The 19,307-nt window shown below is 44.8% G+C and overlaps 1 protein-coding gene across 3 annotated transcripts in view; it reads right to left on the bottom strand.

Annotated features, from left to right (window-relative positions):
• PRRC1 (proline rich coiled-coil 1) overlaps positions 1 to 13,859 on the bottom strand; it is a 33,605-nt gene extending 19,746 nt beyond the window's left edge. Inside the window, exon 1 of one of the 3 annotated variants that reach the window (XM_050329911.1) lies at positions 13,827 to 13,859. The gene's annotated coding sequence lies outside the window, so the exon portion shown is untranslated. Of the gene's footprint in view, positions 1 to 1,263; positions 1,395 to 1,483; positions 1,595 to 13,826 lie in introns of those variants that run through there. The other 2 variants (XM_050329909.1, XM_050329910.1) reach the window with 2 other exon arrangements.
• Between the last annotated feature and the right edge of the window lie 5,448 nt (positions 13,860 to 19,307).

The following is a 19,307-nucleotide window of genomic DNA, read 5'->3' as shown; positions in this document are numbered from 1 at the left end:
TTGTGGAACTTACTGATTACATACTGTTTTGCAACACAGTTTAATGCAGAATCTGATGTATTTATCAGCAGTGAAAAATATTCAAACGGAAAGAAAGTAGGTTTAGATCAAATATTAGGAGGAAGTTCTTCCCTGTGAGGGTGGTAAGGCTCTGGCACAGGTTGACCAGAGAAGCTGTGGCTGTCCCATCCCTAGAAGTGTCCAAGGTTTGGCTGGGGCAACCTGGGATAGTGGAAAGTGTCCCTGCCCATGGCAGGGGATGGAATTGGATGGTCTTTGAGGTCCCTTCCAACCCAAACCATCCTATGATTCTATATTCATAGCATAATGTTAATCACAACACTTTCATTACCTTTTCACCTTTAAAAAACAACAAACAAAACCCCACAAACAACAAAAAACCCCAAACAAAACCCAAAACAAACGAACAAATAAACAAAAAAACCCCATAAACACAAAGAAGTCTGTTCACCAGTCAGAACCCAGTGTGCCTGAAACCTAACACAGACCAAGACAGCTGGAAATATGTGGCGTGACAGTAAGGGTTGGCCTTGCCTTGTCACTCTTGCAGACCTAAAAGCTTCCTAACCTTTTCAGAATTATTGGAATTAGATTTTTTTTTTCACACATTCTCTGTACCACTGCCAACCCTCCAGGTTTGCCCCAGTCCATCCCCCCCTCCCCCCCCTTACCAAATATTTAAGCATCAAAAAGCTCATGAACTACAGATGAGCACGGTGGGAGACCCCTGATCTACATGCACAACTACGTAACACCTTCAGATCACACCACACCATCAAAGAACTGCCAAACAAACCCTATACATCCCAACAATCTGCACCAGTCACACACAGCCATCATATTCAGGGCATGGATATCATGGGATGTGATGCAACACTTTCAGAGGTGTTTCCCCCCACAAAAAAATAATGTTTTTTAATGTGACAATAAAAACAATCATAAAAAGGGGCAAATAATGCCTCCAGCGACACTGTAGGAAATAATAAATCTCCTGAAGAGCCACTTCTATACGACATAAAGAGATTCCCAAGGGCGAGGATTCCCACTGCCAATCAGGCAAATTCGGGATGAAACCTCGGGGGGTTCATCAGGACGAACACACCCCCATTCCTCGCTGGAAGTACAGCCCTGAGGGCCCACGCACCCCGAGAGCCCGGAGAAAGCTCGGTGGGAGGCAGGTCAACACACAGGAGCCAAAGCAGCACCGGGACAATCCCGCCGGGAATTCTCCCCGACCCTCACCTCGCCTCGGAGCACGGCAGTGTCCGCACGGGGAGCGCAGGAGCCGCTGGAACGACGCGCCGGGCCAGGACACGAGGAAGGAGCCCCGCACTCCCCACACCTCCCGCAGCCGGCGCGGGCCCCGTCACCGCCCGGCCCAGCCCTCCGCCCGCTCCTCCCCGCTGGCGGCCTCGACATCCCACAACGCAACACCTCCTTCCACCGCCGCAAACGTCCTTACCGAGCCTTAATAAACCCTTTTCCTTCGCGGCCTTTCCCGTCCCGGGGATGAAGGACTGTTCCCGGCGCCGCCGGGAACTACAACTCCCAGCAGCCCCCGCCCCGCCCTGCCACGTCTGCAGCGGCTCCGCGGCGCCGACGAGTCCATCGGCCCCACGCGGGGGAGTTCGCCCCTCCCCCCCGGCCCGCGTAGTTCGCTCCCCATGCATAAAATGGCGGCGCGGGCGGGACGCCGTTGGTGCCACGTTGGCGATGAGGAGGAGGGGCGGGCGCGGAGAGCAAATTGCGTGATGCGGTTAAACCTCGCAGCCTTGAAGAATTGTGAGGCACCCTGTCTACATTTCTGTTTAGAGAGATTTAAAGTGTAGTTCAATTAAAAATTTTTGTGGTCACATAATCCACGGAATCAGGTTGGCAGAAAGCTCTGATATCCTTGGTCTAAACTGTGATCGAATAGCAGCCAGGTGGACCACGGCACTGAGTGGTCCAGACGATTAAAGACGTCCAGTGTTTAATCCTTAAAAGATCTTCAGGGGCGGGGACTTCTCTGTTTCCCCGGCCAGCCCATTCCCATATTTAGTCACCCTGTCTGAGAAGAAATTCCTGCTGATTTCCAACCTAAATCTCTGCTAGTGCAGCTTGAGGCTTTGCCCCTTGGGTCCAATGGCTTGTTCCTGGGAGCAGAGCCCGGCACCACCTGGCCACAGTCTCCTATCAGATATTGGCAGAGAGCGAGGAGGTTCCCCTGAGCCTGCTTTTCTCCAGCCTCAGCCGCCCCCCAGCTCCCTCAGTCGCTCCTGCTGCTCCAGACCCTTCCCCAGCTCCCTTCCCTTCCCTTCCCTGGACACGCTCCAGCCCCTTAATGTCTCTCCTGAATTGGGGGTCCAGAACTGCCCCAGACTGGAAGTGCCTCAGCAGCGCCCAGCACAGGGGGATGGTCCTGGTCCTGCTGCCACACTATTCCCCATAAAGGCCAGATGCCATCAGCCTTCCTTGCCACCTGGGCACCATCAGCACCATCGACACAAACAGCTCCTTTGTGTTCCTTCCCTGGCTATGGCAAGGGGGGAAGGAGGGGAATTAAATAGTCCTTTTGAATCTCGCAGCCTTGACAAGACACCAGGCCCCCTTTCTACATTTCTAATTATAGGAATTTGAACTGTGTGTCAGTTAAAATAATTAAGGCTGATAAATACGGCATGACAGAGATACTTGCACCAAATGTATGTGAAATAGTACAGAAAACTCAGCAAATCGAAGTAGCTTTGCATAGTGTGAATGTCAAGCATTTTCACCAGGAATTTTTTCTTTTTTTTTTGAATTTCACATTGAAATTTAACATTAGAGGAACAAGAATTGAGAGGAAACATAAGTGAGGATCAAAAACTGAAGCTTTCAAGTGAGCATTATTTCTTGACATTTCAGAAACTTCATGTTAGTCCAGTGACAAAAAAATGCCCCCACCCTTGGCAGCAGTTTCAAGGCTCCTCAGAAAACAACTGAGAACGTGGCAATTGAAAGCGTGTAATATACCTTGAGATTGTATCCTGATGGAGAATAAATCTGTACATTCACTACAATCTAAGAGAAACACATCAAGATACTATCAGAATTTTTTGTTGTGCTTAGATCCAGCTGGTTTACAAGTTTTAAGTGTCCAGCGCTTCAATATATTCCGAGCTATATTTATTTATAAGAAGTTATCTCGAATTCTCTGTCAAGGAGATTCTGTGAGTGAAGTGCCTCTAGAGGCAATTAATTAACCCTCGTGCTGTGTGTGCCTGGAAAGGTCTTCTAGTGACAGACAGTGTTCTCTAGACTGGAGCATGTTGAAACAACTTAGTTGTAAGCATTCCTTGCATTGCTTTAGTAGTTGCTGGTTACAATGTTTATTGGCTTTCAGAGCAAAAGAAAATAAATGAAAAGCTGTTGTTTTCCGGGTTCTGTTATGGCATGACTTTCCTGAGGCATCCACTTGTCTGTGTCCATGTGGATCTGGTCACAGTGCTGCAGCTTGGGCTGGATGTGCAGCAGAGCCAGGGAGAACAGAGTTGTCAGAGCCATGGCCTGGTGGAAGGAAAGGGGGCTCAGCAGGTGTGGCTGGGAGGGGAGCAGGGGACTGGGGCAGCCAGCATGTCCCCAAAGCCTTTCTGGGCACCTGCCATGACTGAGAGCTCTGACCCCTCTACCCTCAGCCCCAAGTGCTGTACCGTGGCTTGACCTTTCTCTGTACCAAAAATAGGCATCCAATAGGAAGCATAATCACTCTTCTTTTGGTTAAAAGGTCTCTGAGCATTCACATACAACACTAAAGCCTGACAAATCCAATCCTCTGATGACCCATACTTTGGCTAATATAATGGGTCAGATGTAGTATGTTCCTTAGTCCATTCAAACATACAATACTGTATAATTTTCTTTTTGTCTTTCCTCTGTGTATAAGACATTCCCCTCTTGTCCCTAGTCTCTAAGCATCTTCCCGAAAGGACTGTCACGAGGTATGCTTGGAGTGGAGTGTGGGGAGGCGTAAGGAGAAAGCCAAATCCACAGCTTCGTGGGTGAAAAGGCAAGAAGGCTTTATTGAAGAGGGATAGGGAAGGTGCTAGAACAGGAGGAGTTAAGGTGGAGCATTCAAATCATAACCATAAAGGGAAAACATAACCATATATGAATAGCTACTGCAATGCACCAAATGTTAACTGTCGCAGCCCGGGTGAGGGAATGAGATACGGACAGCACAAGGAGTTCGTCTCTCTGTTGCAGGCTTTATTGATGGTCTGAGGAGTGACGGGTGCTATCGCTTAGCCGAGGGGAGGACAGGCCTTTTATAGGGTCTGGGGTAGAAGGGACTAGAACTTGGGAGGAGTTTTAAGATTGACATGGGGGTACAACCAATAGGGGAGTCACAAACTGTATGACGTAACCATAAACCAATCACATTAACTGACAGCATTAACCGTACCGCCCACACTGCGGCAAATACTAACCTATCAGGGAACGGGAAATTTCAACCAATCAGGAGAGAGCAAATTCATGAGGGGAATAACACATTCTAATGTAATATAATTAATATAACCAAAATACAACATTAAACATCACTTTAAACTGTTCAAAACACGTAGAGTCCATGAGTCTATATCAAGTCCTTTTAGTATTTAGTATAAACAGCTCTCCATCTCTCGTATTTTTCTCTCTCTTTCTTCTGTATCTCGTCATCTCCCCCTTTTTTATTTTTAAAATCGTAGTTTTCATTGTAGTCCGGTGGCTGAACTTGAAGGATGACTGGGTTGGCTCGAGGAAGGCAATATCTCTTAAAAAGAGCAACTAAACATGACATTAAACAAAGTACAAATATAATTGAAAATAAAATCGAAAAGCCAATCAGAATTAGTTGTCGGGTCCAATTTGGTAATGAAGCCCAACCAAAGCCTTCAAACAAATCTTGGGTGTGCCACTTAGGGTCTTGCTTTATCTTTGAGACTAATTGTTGTATGGTGTCAATATTTGTCTGAATTGATTTGGAATGGTCTGAGAAGTTTAAGCAACATAGGTCACTAAACTCCTGGCAACCATGGTTATGTAATACCAGAAGGAAGTCTATTGCCGCTCTATTATGTAGTGAGACTCCTTTTAAGGTCATGGTGTCCTCTAATAATTCTTTTAAAGTAAGTGATGTAGCATTTGCTTCCTTAGCCATCCAGCATGCCATGTGACTTAAAACTCCTAATGCGTGATCCGTGGCTATGCCTGCAGCAAAGAAAGAGACCCAATAATCTTTACTACTAGACCATAGCCATATTGAAGGATCACAGTCTGAAGATAGAGGAGGTAAATAATTTTTCTGCGGGAATTGTGTTGGTTCAGGTGTATTTTCCAAATTGCTAGACTTCAATAATGGATTGTCAGATTTTAACAATGGAGAATTTGTGTTGTCAAATTTAATTTGAAAATTAGAGAGGTGAAGACATGCTGGAGAGCTAGGAAATGGTGGAAAATTACTCTTTCGATTTGGATCAGGGCTTGGTAGATTTACTTCTGGGTTACATGAAGGAGGGGTATTGAACCTGGGAGGACGGGAGTTCCTATTGAAACTAGGAGGACGAGAGTCCCAGGCTTCCTCATATTTTTTTCTGTTCCTTCTAAGAATTTTTGCTGTAGAAGAGGTCATTATTTGTCTCTTTTGTCTATTGCGGGAAACAGGTCTGATAACTGTTGAATTTATTTCACCTGGTAAACTGAATTTGAAAGGATGGAATAATGTAATTTTGCCAATCGTGCAAGGACCTCCTTTTGGGTTTGCAGGAATACCGTTCCAAGCCCTCTCTCCGCAAATTAAAAAATCTCCTGGATGTAACTCACGAGGTCGGTACATCGGACCCACTCTGACTACTTTTGAGTCCGTCCCATTACACCATAAGGACACGTTCCTGTAGATTCCTTTTTTGGACGTCACATCCAACAATTTATCCTGAAAGGCATTAGGTTTTGGTACAAATTGTATGCAAGTGTTAGTAATAGCTGTACCTAGCAATTCGAATTCAATTACCGATTTATTTGTAGGTGGTGGGTTAGTGTAAGTGTCTAGCATTGTCTTATTCAACGGGATGCCAATTAAACATGTGGAAAAGGGATTTGCAATGTTATTTGTAGCTAAACAAATGGTATCTGTATTTGCCTCCTTTGCTAACTTGACCCAGATATTATCTCCTTGGCCCATTGTCCAAGGTGGCATCCTTATCGGAGCTGACTTGGTTACCGGACTCACGATCACAAGAGTTATGAAGATGACGATGACATGTCTTGTTGTTGCGGGGGTTTGAGAGATATGCATTTCAGCTTTTCTTGATGGATTCGCACTCTTCTTATCGGTACCCATTCCATTCCAGTATCTGTCAAAATACAAGCGTGACCCTTTCCCCAAGTTATAAGAGGGAAAGGTCCAGACCACTTTTCGGTTAAAACATCTTTATACATCACTTTTGCTTTGATTGCAGATGGATCAGATTTTGTCTGAAAATGTTTTTCAGCTGGGGTTCTGCAAAGGGGAGTGTCATTATCTTCCAATCTATTTAAAAAATTTAAGACATACATTGCCTTGTCTAATCTTTCCTGGGGGGACAATCCCAATGTTCCTCCTTTTTGTTTTTTAATTAGATTTTTTAAAGTTTGATGTGCTCTTTCTACTATCCCTTGACCAGTGGGGTTATGGGGGATACCTGTAATGTGAGTAATTCCCCAATCAGAGAAGAACCTGGCAGTGTCTTTGGCAACATATGAGGGTCCATTATCTGTCTTGATGGTATGAGGAACTCCCATATGTGCAAAGGCTGCAAGAAAATGTTTTTTAACATCACGAGCTTTTTCACCGGAATGAGCAGTAGCTACGATGTATTTTGAGAAAGTATCAATAGAAACATGAATAAATTTTAACTTTCCAAATTCATTATAATGAGTAACATCAGACTGCCAAATTTGAAGAGGCTCAAGACCTCTGGGATTTACGCCCTCTAATTTCAAAGGAACTACTGCTTGGCAATCAGGGCAACCTTTTAGAATCTCTTTGGACTGCATTAGTGTAATACCGAATTGTTTCTGAAGGGCTTTTGCATTCTGATGGAAAAAGCTGTGAGAAAGTCGCGCTTGTTGTAATAAATTTGGGATAATGGAAATACCTGCCAATTGATCTGCACATTGGTTACCTTCGGCCACTGGTCCGGGGAGAGTAGTGTGTGAGCGAGTGTGAGTAATAAAGTATGGGTGGTGTCTGTTTCGAATATAGAAAAGGAGAGAAGTGAGTAAATCAAAAAGAAGTTTTTTAGAAACATGTTTTAAATATGAATTTTCAATTCGAGAAACAATACCTACTACATATGAGGAATCTGAAATTATATTAATAGGTTCGGAAGGGAAAAGAGAAAACACACGAACTACTGCAGAAAGCTCAACTAATTGTGGTGATCCTGGTGCTTTATGAATATTTTGTTTCCAAGAATTACCTTCCTTCCAAACAGCAACAGCATTTCCTGTCTTTCCAGAACCATCAGTGAAAATTGTTTTTGCATTTTTGATAGGAATATGTGATAGCATAACCTTTAAATGAATTGGAATTGGTAAGAGTCTTTGTAAAAATTTGCACGCAGGAATATGAAGTTTATATTCACCTAAGTAATCGGTTGTAGCAATTTGAAAATCAATAGAAGTTTTAAGTAATTGATCAAAATGAGTAGAAGTTAAGGGAAGGTAAATAAAGTCTGGGTCTTTCCCACAAAGTTCAAGACAACGCATACGTCCTTTAAAACATAACTTTGAAATCATTTCAGGAAGAGTAGTGAGGGTTTTAGAAAATTGGTGCGGAAGAAAGAGCCACTCCCATAAGCAGAACTCCTCATCATTGTTATAAAACTGACCAAGAATACCAAGGGGTTGAGTGTTATTCAGAACAATAAGTAAAGAAATAGGTACATCAGGTAACATTCTACAAGACTGTCTATTAGAAATTCTTTGTTCCACAAGTTCTAAAGCATGTTCAGCCTCTGGAGTAAGCGACCTGGGAGATAACAAGTCGGAATTACCTCTAAGTAAATCAAATAGGGGATTCAAATCATCTGTAGTAATACCCAAAATCGGTCTGACCCAATTAATAGCTCCCAAAAGTTTTTGTAAATCATTTAGAGTTCTGATATTTTTCCGAATTGCTATAGATTGAGGAGTTATCGTAGATTCAGTAATTTTTAACCCTAAATATTTCCACGGAGATGAAGTTTGAATTTTGTCAGGAGAAATGTGTAACCCATTTGAATTCAGAGCCGAAACAATAGACGCAAGGGTAGTTTTTGTTTCTTCGTCTGATTGTGCACAAATTAAAACATCATCCATGTAGTGGAGAATAATTGATTTTGGAAACTGAGACCGAATTGGAGAAAGAATGTGTGAGACAAATAGTTGACATAAAGTAGGAGAGTTTTTCATCCCCTGGGGTAGAACTTTCCACTGATATCTATGATGGGGTTCGCTAGAATTAATTGATGGAATAGAAAAAGCAAATTTAGGAGCATCAATAGGATTTAAATAAATATGAAAGAAACAATCTTTAATATCCACGACAACTATGGGCCATTCAGCAGGTAGCATAGATGGAGAAGGCATACCTTGCTGTAATGTTCCCATAGGTTCGAGGACATTATTCACTTTCCTAAGATCTTGGAGTAGTCTCCAAGAACCAGAGGATTTTTTAATAACAAAAACTGGTGTGTTCCAGGGACTCGTTGAGGGCTCCACATGACCATTATCCAATTGCTCTTGAACCAGATTTTGTAAGATTTGCAGCTTTTCAAAGGGTAAGGGCCACTGGTCAACCCAAATTGGGGTCGACGTTTTCCAAGAAAGTGGGGGAAGCTGCAATTTACCAGTGACCCGATTTATAAATTTGAATGAAGCCCCATGCCCCACTGCACCAAGGAGTCCCTGCCCCACAGCGTGAGGGGAATGTCTAAAATAAATGGGTAGATGGATGCCGACTTGTTATCAGGACCTAGAATCTGAATTAATTTAGAACTCCGTAAAGGAATTTGAGAACCGCCAACTCCACTGATATTAATAAGGGTTTCAGTTGCCTCCCATAAAGATGGCCAATGTCTTTTTGCAAGAATAGTAACATCCGCCCCCGTATCAATTAAACCTTTAATTGTCACAGACTGAGGCTGATTACTTTCAGTGTGCTTAAGAGTACAGGTGAGAATTGGACGTGATTGAGAAATTGATTGTGTCCAATTTACTGTTGTTTCGTTTTGTAATGTGTTGTTTAAGGTAATAAAATATGTAAGAGGAATGAGTGTAGCAATTGCATCCCGACGAAGAATTTGAACTGGTGGATTAGAAACACTAATTGGTATACAGATGTTATCGGGATCTACATTACTCAAAAGCATGGGTATAATAATTATATCTTTTACAAGACAAATAGGATTAGATATTAGTAAATAAATTTCTTCAGACACAACAGATTGAGAAGGTATAACCCTTAACAACTGATCTTTATCCGTAAGAATTGTAATAGGGGAGCAAGGATACAAAGAGATACAATGTGAATTGTCAGTATCATCAGTGAAATCACAAGAAGGATTTAACTCAGAGAAAACTTCTTGTGAGTTGTTTGGGTAAAAGGGGAATTTGGTGTCTTCGCGCCCCCCTGGGCGCTCGCAGGGCAGTTTCCCGCCTGATTATTTACACATGAAGGAAGATTATCACAGGAGCGAAAAGAGACTTTACGTTTCAAAGCAGGTGACTTCGGTGGTAAAGGATGACCATTAATATCTACCACAGATCTGCAATCTTTGGTCCAATGTCGACCTTTACCACACCTTTGACATGGTGTTTTAGGCAATACAGGTGTGTTAGGTGCAGATTTATTAATTAATTGAGGACATTGTTTTTTAAGGTGTCCCTTTTGTCCACAATGGAAACACGAATTGGGACCGGAAAGAGCTGCAGCCATTAGTTTTGCTTTATGAGTGTTCGAATTAATATATTTACATGCCTCAATCATCTCAAGGAGAGTTGGATTTTTTAAATATTTGAGGGCATGTTGACATTCTTGATTTGCATTCTCAATAATTAGTTTTTGAAAAAGAATCTCCTGTGATTCTTTTTGATCTACTTGTTTAGCAATTGCTTCTTTCAGTCTGGTGATAAAATCAACAAAGGGTTCATCCTGCCCCTGTCTAATTAATGTAAAGGAAGGGGCAGATGCATAGGCATCTGCAACCTTTTTTACAGCTTGTAATGCAAGGTCTCTGGAAATATCTAAATATTGCTTTTGGATAGTAATTTGATTTTCCCTAGCAGAATAAGGACCATCACCATACATCATTTGTTTGAAGTGATCAGGAGGAGCCTTTTTGTGTGTTAATTTGTCACTAACATATTTTGTAATCAAGACTTTCCATTCATTTTCAAATACAGAATTTTGTACAGCTGTTAATAATCCTTTAGAAATCATTCGAATGTCATAAGGAATTAGTGTGTAGGCCTGGAATAAGGATTCAAATAAGCCGATTGTAAATGGGGCTCCAAGGCCATAATCTACTATTGCTTTTTTAATATCCTTTAAGATGGGATAGGATATCGGGGTCCAGTGTGGTACAGGCCCATCATCGAAATAAATCGGAAAGGCCTTTAGAAAGTCTGTGTCACCAGCCTGTAGAGCTTGGGCTTTACACTCTTTCCATACATCGGCATGTGAAACGAGCCTCGAGGAGCAGGCCTTTTGCCGATCAAGGGCGCCACCATTTTTCCAGATGTTGTTATCGGAAGTGCCCTTAACACCCTCTCTATCTGCATCCTCGTGACCATCAGATAATGACGTCATTGAGGAGGTGTGGGTAGGTGAGGAGGGCGGGTCAGGGGAGTGTCGAGGACGTGGCTTATCAATGACGTAATGTTCCCGCGCTTTGGTTTCCCGCGCCGAGCTGTGTCTCCACCTCCCTCCCTCAGATGCGCCGCCATTTTGTGGAGTATAAGGAGAATGAGCCCGAGAACGTTTCTCCCCGCCATTTTGTTTTTTAGAAGACGAGTAACAGTCCCGAGAATACCGATGAGGAGACGAAACAGGAGAACTAGAATTCTTTTTCGTCATCTGGCCTTGTAAGGCCATCAGAACTAGTCTCCAAGCGATAAGCGCAGAAGCAGCTCCCGAAACACCTTTTTCCTGATCCGACCAAATGTAGAATCCAATTTCATCCCAGTCTCGGAGATTAAAAACATCTGGGACGTGTTCTTTTTTATTATCTAACCACCGCGCCAGTGATTTTAAAGACTTTTTGTCAAGTGGGTGGCCGTGTTGTAAAATAAGGGCTTTAAGCTGCTGGTATTTAAATCGTTGAGAGGTGGACAAACGTGCGCCCATTATTACAAAAAGTCCACAGAACTTCAGTTGTTCGGGGTGTGGAAGTAGGGGATGGAGTTAGGGCTACCCCAGCCGCTCACCTTCTCCTGCCGGCAGTAGGAGGTGCGAGGGGAAATGACAACATCCAGTCGTTGTCCGCCGTCCGGCTGGGGGTGGCTGCCGGGAAGAACACCAAACACCTGGGTCTTCTGTATCCCAGAAGAGTACTCTGGAGTTCCCTCAGTGTGAGGGACCTACAACAGAGACTCACACGTGGGCACCATATGTCGCAGCCCGGGTGAGGGAATGAGATACGGACAGCACAAGGAGTTCGTCTCTCTGTTGCAGGCTTTATTGATGGTCTGAGGAGTGACGGGTGCTATCGCTTAGCCGAGGGGAGGACAGGCCTTTTATAGGGTCTGGGGTAGAAGGGACTAGAACTTGGGAGGAGTTTTAAGATTGACATGGGGGTACAACCAATAGGGGAGTCACAAACTGTATGACGTAACCATAAACCAATCACATTAACTGACAGCATTAACCGTACCGCCCACACTGCGGCAAATACTAACCTATCAGGGAACGGGAAATTTCAACCAATCAGGAGAGAGCAAATTCATGAGGGGAATAACACATTCTAATGTAATATAATTAATATAACCAAAATACAACATTAAACATCACTTTAAACTGTTCAAAACACGTAGAGTCCATGAGTCTATATCAAGTCCTTTTAGTATTTAGTATAAACAGCTCTCCATCTCTCGTATTTTTCTCTCTCTTTCTTCTGTATCTCGTCATTAACCAATAGGAACACAGGGTTTATATACATTAGAAATAATGGATAATACGTGAAAGAATAATACAATAGACTATGAATAAAATACATATTTGTACAATTCCTATTCCCCAGCTGTGGAGTTTTCAAGCTACTCTCCCTCTTCTTTTTCTTCCTACTATTTCCCATCTCTTGAACTCTCACAGGACTCTTTTAGAACCATCTCACTTCATCCCATCCCTGGCTGTTTTCCTCACGGAATAACAGAACCACAGTTAAAAGGACTCCATGCTTGCTTCGCAGGCAATTCTGCATCTCAGTCACACACACCCAGTCCTGCTCCTCCCAGCTGCCCAGGTAATACTCAACAGTCACTTTTCTTACCTGGGTCCTGTGCACAAATATTATCAGCTGCCGTGCATATACTCTAATGCTTTCCCTTTCTCCCTTGTCTAATTCCCCTTTTGCTTTGAGAGTCCCTTCCAGGTCTCACCTGCATGACAAAAGGGCTGCTGAAATCAGCATAGCATGCCTGTTATCCCACCCTACACAGCCAGAGCCCCACACTAGTAAAAATACTTTGGATGAAATTGAGAGAGGACAACGTCGTCAAAGCAAAACTATTTATTGATATAAACAAAGTCAGCTGGAGTTGGGTGCATCTCTGGGGAGGCACACTCCTCCTCAAAATGGGCGACCCTTTATGCCCTTCCCCGATCAGTGGGGTCACTGTCCCTTCTCCCTCTGGCTGGGTACTCAGGAACTTACATCCTTTCTTGCCCACCTACCTTACTTGGAACTGCCCTTAACCTCCCTCTTTTCTTCTTTTTCTTTTGTTGGTCTTCACTATCACTTTTCTATTGGCCTCAACAACTCTTTGCACTTTAGGAGTAAGCATGGATTAACTCCTCTCCCCTCTCCCTGCGTCCATAGGTCCTGTGGCTGAAACAAAACCTTATCTCCACTTTTCACAGCTCAAATAAGACAACACATAAACAGTCTGGATCTGAATTTGGATGTTCTCAGGTGATGCTTTGGTGGGTCTTGGTTCTGCTGGTCTGCTCTGCTGAGTGCTGCTTTGCTGAACACAAAACTTCCAAACATATCTATATAAACCTACGGAAGTCTGGGGACTTCACACGGTCATGGTAGGTCCTGAGACAAAGGCAAAATGGAGCTCCTGTGCACATTTCTTTTTATGGTCTGGTGAGTGTGGCGACCCACTCCCGGTGGGACATCTGGCTCCTAGGGGTAAGGAGTATGGTTTGACACTGGTTATAAGGGAAGGAGGAAGCAGAGAGGCACTGCCTAGCAAACAGAAATTCTGGGTTTCCTTTCAAAAAAGCTCTTATTTTCCCTTTATTGTGCATCAAGCAATAAAAACAATCATAAAAAGGGGCAAATAATGCCTCCAGCGACACTGTAGGAAATAATAAATCTCCTGAAGAGCCACTTCTATACGACATAAAGAGATTCCCAAGGGCGAGATTCCCACTGCCAATCAGGCAAATTCAGGATGAAACCTCGGGGGGTTCATCAGGACGAACACACCCCCATTCCTCACTGGAAGTACAGCCCTGAGGGCCCACACCCGAGAGCCGGAGAAAGCTCGGTGGAGGCAGGTCAACACACAGGAGCCAAAGCAGCACCGGGACAATCCCGCCGGGAATTCTCGACCCTCACCTCGCCTCGGAGCACGGCAGTGTCCGCACGGGGAGCACAGGAGCCGCTGGAACGAGCGCGCCGGGCCAGGACACGAGGGGAGCGACTCCCCACACCTCCCGCAGCCGGCGCGGGCCCGTCACCGCCCGGCCAGCCCTCCGCCCGCTCCTCCCCGCTGGCGGCCTCGACATCCCACAACGCAACACCTCCTTCCACCGCCGCAAACGTCCTTGCCGAGCCTTAATAAACCCTTTTCCTTCGCGGCCTTTCCCGTCCCGGGGATGAAGGACTGTTCCCGGCGCCGCCGGGAACCACAACTCCCAGCAGCCCCCGCCCCGCCCTGCCACGTCTGCAGCGGCTCCGCGGCGCCGAAACGAGTCCATCGGCCCCACGCGGGGGAGTTCGCCCCTCCCCCCCGGCCCGCGTAGTTCGCTCCCCATGCATAAAATGGCGGCGCGGGCGGGACGCCGTTGGTGCCACGTTGGCGATGGGGAGGAGGGGCGGGCGCGGAGAGCACGTTGCGTGATTTGCGGTTAAACCTCGCAGCCTTGAAGAATTTGTAGAGGCACCCTGTCTACACATTTCTGTTTAGAAGAGAGAGAGAGATTTAAGTGGTTCAATTAAAAATTTTTGTGGTCACATAATCCACGGAATCAGGTTGGCAGAAAGCTCTGATATCCTTGGTCTAAACTGTGATCGAATAGCAGCCAGGTGGACCACTGGCACTGAGTGGTCCAGACGATTCAAGACGTCCAGTGTTTAATCCTTAAAAAGATCTTCAGGGGCGGGGACTTCTCTGCTTCCCCGGCCAGCCCATTCCCATATTTAGTCACCCTGTCTGAGAAGAAATTCCTGCTGATTTCCAACCTAAATCTCTGCTAGTGCAGCTTGAGGCTTTGCCCCTTGGGTCCAATGGCTTGTTCCTGGGAGCAGAGCCCGGCACCCACCTGGCCACAGTCTCCTATCAAGATATTGGCAGGGGGCGAGGAGGGGTTCCCCTGGGCCTGCTTTTCTCCAGCCTCAGCCGCCCCCCAGCTCCCTCAGTCGCTCCTGCTGCTCCAGACCCTTCCCCAGCTCCCTTCCCTTCCCTTCCCTGGACACGCTCCAGCCCCTTAATGTCTCTCCTGAATTGGGGGTCCAGAACTGCCCCAGACTGGAAGTGCCTCCGCGGCGCCTCAGCACAGCGGGGATGGTCCTGGTCCTGCTGCCACACTATTCCCCATAAAAGGCCAGATGCCATCAGCCTTCCTTGCCACCTGGGCACCATCAGCACCATCGACACAAACAGCTCCTTTGTGTTCCTTCCCTGGCTATGGCAAGGGGGGAAGGAGGGGAATTAAATAGTCCTTTTGAGATCTACGCGTGCCTTGGCAAGACACCAGGCCCCCTTTCTACATTTCTAATTATAGGAGTTTGAACTGTGTGTCAGTTAAAATAGTTGAGGCTGATACATACTGGCATGACAGAGATACTTGCACCAAATGTATGTGAAATAGTACAGAAAGCTCAGCAACCGTCGAAGTAGCTTTGCATAGTGTGAATGTCAAGCATTTTCACCAGGAATTTTTTCTTTTTTTTTTGAATTTCACATTGAAATTTAACATTAGAGGAACAAGAATTGAGGAGGAAACATAAGTGAGGATCAAAAACTGAAGCTTTCAAGTGAGCATTATTTCTTGACATTTCAGAAACTTCATGTTAGTCCAGTGACAAAAAAATGCCCCCACCCTTGCCAGCAGTTCCAAGGCTCCTCAGAAAACAACTGAGAACGTGGCAATTGAAAGCGTGTAATATACCTTGAGAGTTGTATCCTGATGGAGAATAAATCTGTACATTCACTACAATCTAAGAGAAACACATCAAGATACTATCAGAATTTTTTGTTGTGCTTAGATCCAGCTGGTTTACAAGTTTTTAAGTGTCCAGCGCTTCAATATATTCCGAGCTATATTTATTTATAAGAAGTTATCTCGAATTCTCTGTCAAGGAGATTCTGTGAGTGAAGTGCCTCTAGAGGCAATTAATTAACCCTCGTGCTGTGTGTGCCTGGAAAGGTCTTCTAGTGACAGACAGTGTTCTCTAGACTGGAGCATGTTGAAACAACTTAGTTGTAAGCATTCCTTGCATTGCTTTAGTAGTTGCTGGTTACAATGTTTATTGGCTTTCAGAGCAAAGAAAATAAATGAAAAGCTGTTGTTTTCCGGGTTCTGTTATGGCATGACTTTCCTGAGGCATCCACTTGTCTGTGTCCATGTGGATCTGGTCACAGTGCTGCAGCTTGGGCTGGATGTGCAGCAGAGCCAGGGAGAACAGAGTTGTCAGAGCCATGGCCTGGTGGAAGGAAAGGGGCTCAGCAGGTGTGGCTGGGAGGGGAGCAGGGGACTGGGGCAGCCAGCATGTCCCCAAAGCCTTTCTGGGCACCTGCCATGACTGAGAGCTCTGACCCCTCTACCCTCAGCCCCAAGTGCTGTACCGTGGCTTGACCTTTCTCTGTACCAAAAATAGGCATCCAATAGGAAGCATAATCACTCTTCTTTTGGTTAAAAGGTCTCTGAGCATTCACATACAACTTTAAAGCCTGACAAATCCAATCCTCTGATGACCCATACTTTGGCTAATATAATGGGTCAGATGTAGTATGTTCCTTAGTCCATTCAAACATACAATACTGTATAATTTTCTTTTTGTCTTTCCTCTGTGTATAAGACATTCCCTCTTGTCCCTAGTCTCTAAGCATCTTCCCGAAAGGACTGTCACGAGGTATGCTTGGAGTGGAGTGTGGGGAGGCGTAAGGAGAAAGCCAAATCCACAGCTTCGTGGGTGAAAAGGCAAGAAGGCTTTATTGAAGAGGATAGGGAAGGTGCTAGAACAGGAGGAGTTAAGGTGGAGCATTCAAATCATAACCATAAAGGGAAAACATAACCATATATGAATAGCTACTGCAATGCACCAAATGTTAACTGTCGCAGCCCGGGTGAGGGAATGAGATACGGACAGCACAAGGAGTTCGTCTCTCTGTTGCAGGCTTTATTGATGGTCTGAGGAGTGACGGGTGCTATCGCTTAGCCGAGGGGAGGACAGGCCTTTTATAGGGTCTGGGGTAGAAGGGACTAGAACTTGGGAGGAGTTTTAAGATTGACATGGGGGTACAACCAATAGGGGAGTCACAAACTGTATGACGTAACCATAAACCAATCACATTAACTGACAGCATTAACCGTACCGCCCACACTGTGGCAAATACTAACCTATCAGGGAACGGGAAATTTCAACCAATCAGGAGAGAGCAAATTCATGAGGGGAATAACACATTCTAATGTAATATAATTAATATAACCAAAATACAACATTAAACATCACTTTAAACTGTTCAAAACACGTAGAGTCCATGAGTCTATATCAAGTCCTTTTAGTATTTAGTATAAACAGCTCTCCATCTCTCGTATTTTTCTCTCTCTTTCTTCTGTATCTCGTCATTAACCAATAGGAACACAGGGTTTATATACATTAGAAATAATGGATAATACGTGAAAGAATAATACAATAGACTATGAATAAAATACATATTTGTACAATTCCTACTCCCAGCTGTGGAGTTTTCAAGCTACTCTCCCCTCTTCTTTTTCTTCCTACTATTTCCCATCTCTTGAACTCTCACAGGACTCTTTTAGAACCATCTCACTTCATCCCATCCCTGGCTGTTTTCCTCACGGAATAACAGAACCACAGTTAAAAGGACTCCATGCTTGCTTCGCAGGCAATTCTGCATCTCAGTCACACACACCCAGTCCTGCTCCTCCCAGCTGCCCAGGTAATACTCAACAGTCACTTTTCTTACCTGGGTCCTGTGCACAAATATTATCAGCTGCCGTGCGTATACTCTAATGCTTTCCCTTTCTCCCTTGTCTAATTCCCCTTTTGCTTTGAGAGTCCCCCTTCCAGGTCTCACCTGCATGACAAAAGGGCTGCTGAAATCAGCATAGCATGCCTGTTATCCCACCCTACACAGCCAGAGCCCCCACATAGTAAGAAAATACTTTTTGATGAAATTGAGAGAGGACAACGTCGTCAAAGCAAAACTATTTATTGATATAAACAAGTCAGCTGAGTTGGGTGCATCTCTCTGGGGAGGCACACCTCTCCTCAAAATGGACGACCCTTTATGCCCTTCCCCGATCAGTGGGGTCACTGTCCCTTTTCCCTCTGGCTGGGTACTCAGGAACTTACATCCTTTCTTGCCCACCTACCTTACTTGAACTGCCCCTTAACCTCCCTCTTTTCTTCTTTTTTTTGGTAGGTCTTCACTATCACTTTTTCTATTGGCCTCAACAACTCTTTGCACTTTAGGAGTAAACATGGATTAACTCCACTCCCCCTCTCCCTCGCGTCCATAAGGTCCTGTGGCTGAAACAAAACCTTATCTCACTTTTCACAGCTCAAATAAGACAACACATAAACAGTCTGGATCTGAATTTGGATGTTCTCAGGTGATGCTTTGGTGGGTCTTGGTTCTGCTGGTCTGCTCTGCTGAGTGCTGCTTTGCTGAACACAAAACTTCCAAACATATCTATATAAACCTACGGAAGTCTGGGGACTTCACACGGTCATGGTAGGTCCTGAGACAAAAGGCAAAATGGAGCTCCTGTGCACATTTCTTTTTATGGTCTGGTGAGTGTGGCGACCCACTCCCGGTGGGACATCTGGCTCCTAGGGGTAAGGAGTATGGTTTGACACTGGTTATAAGGGAAGGAGGAAGCAGAGAGGCACTGCCTAGCAAACAGAAATTCTGGGTTTCCTTTCAAAAAGCTCTTATTTTCCCTTTATTGTGCATCCAAGACCTTCCCTTTAGGAGGTCCAACCCCAGTAAATTAGTGGGAAATTCCCACAATATAATTAGGGTTTCAATCACTTTCTCCTCCCTCGGTAGCCAGCATCTTACCTTGGCTGTTATTTGGGCTTGGGTGTATCCAAAAGCACTGACAACAAATACATACCTTTATGTGAGGTAACAATTCCACCTGCAGAAGCGTCTTCAACTTTGAGGGTGGATATGTGAGCTCCAGTGTCTCTTAAAAAGGTTACAGGGACTTCACGGGGACCAACAGGGCAGGTTATTAGTAAATCTCCTTTAGAGTTTTTGGTAAACTGACAGAAAAAAAACACTCTCTGTCCCCCAGCTTTCCTACTGAGGACAAAGGAAAGGGTTTCCCGCCTCCTTCCCTTTCTGTGGTGTCTGAAAGGTGAGACTGTAACAGGGACAAGAGCTTTTGTGGGTTTTTCTTTCGGCCACCCACTAATACCTCTGATTTATCAGTGGGTTTGCTGACTCTTAGGGTTTTGGGGATTCCTTTTTGCAAGTCCAAAATCCAAGGAGTGTTTCTTTTTTCCAGTGTTCTTCATTCATGTGGATTTGTTCTCCATGCCCAGGGGAGAATGTTGCTTTTCTGAGTCCCATAAGAGATGTAGGTGTTTTACATTCCGTGCGCCAAATTAGTTTGGAGC

Source organism: Myiozetetes cayanensis, unplaced genomic scaffold (genome assembly GCF_022539395.1).
Source record: "Myiozetetes cayanensis isolate MyiCay16 unplaced genomic scaffold, myiCay2020 scf4, whole genome shotgun sequence".
NCBI classification, from domain to species: domain Eukaryota; kingdom Metazoa; phylum Chordata; class Aves; order Passeriformes; family Tyrannidae; genus Myiozetetes; species Myiozetetes cayanensis.
The sequence above is the reverse complement of the archived record's forward strand: the minus strand, read 5'-3'. Positions and strand labels throughout refer to the sequence as shown.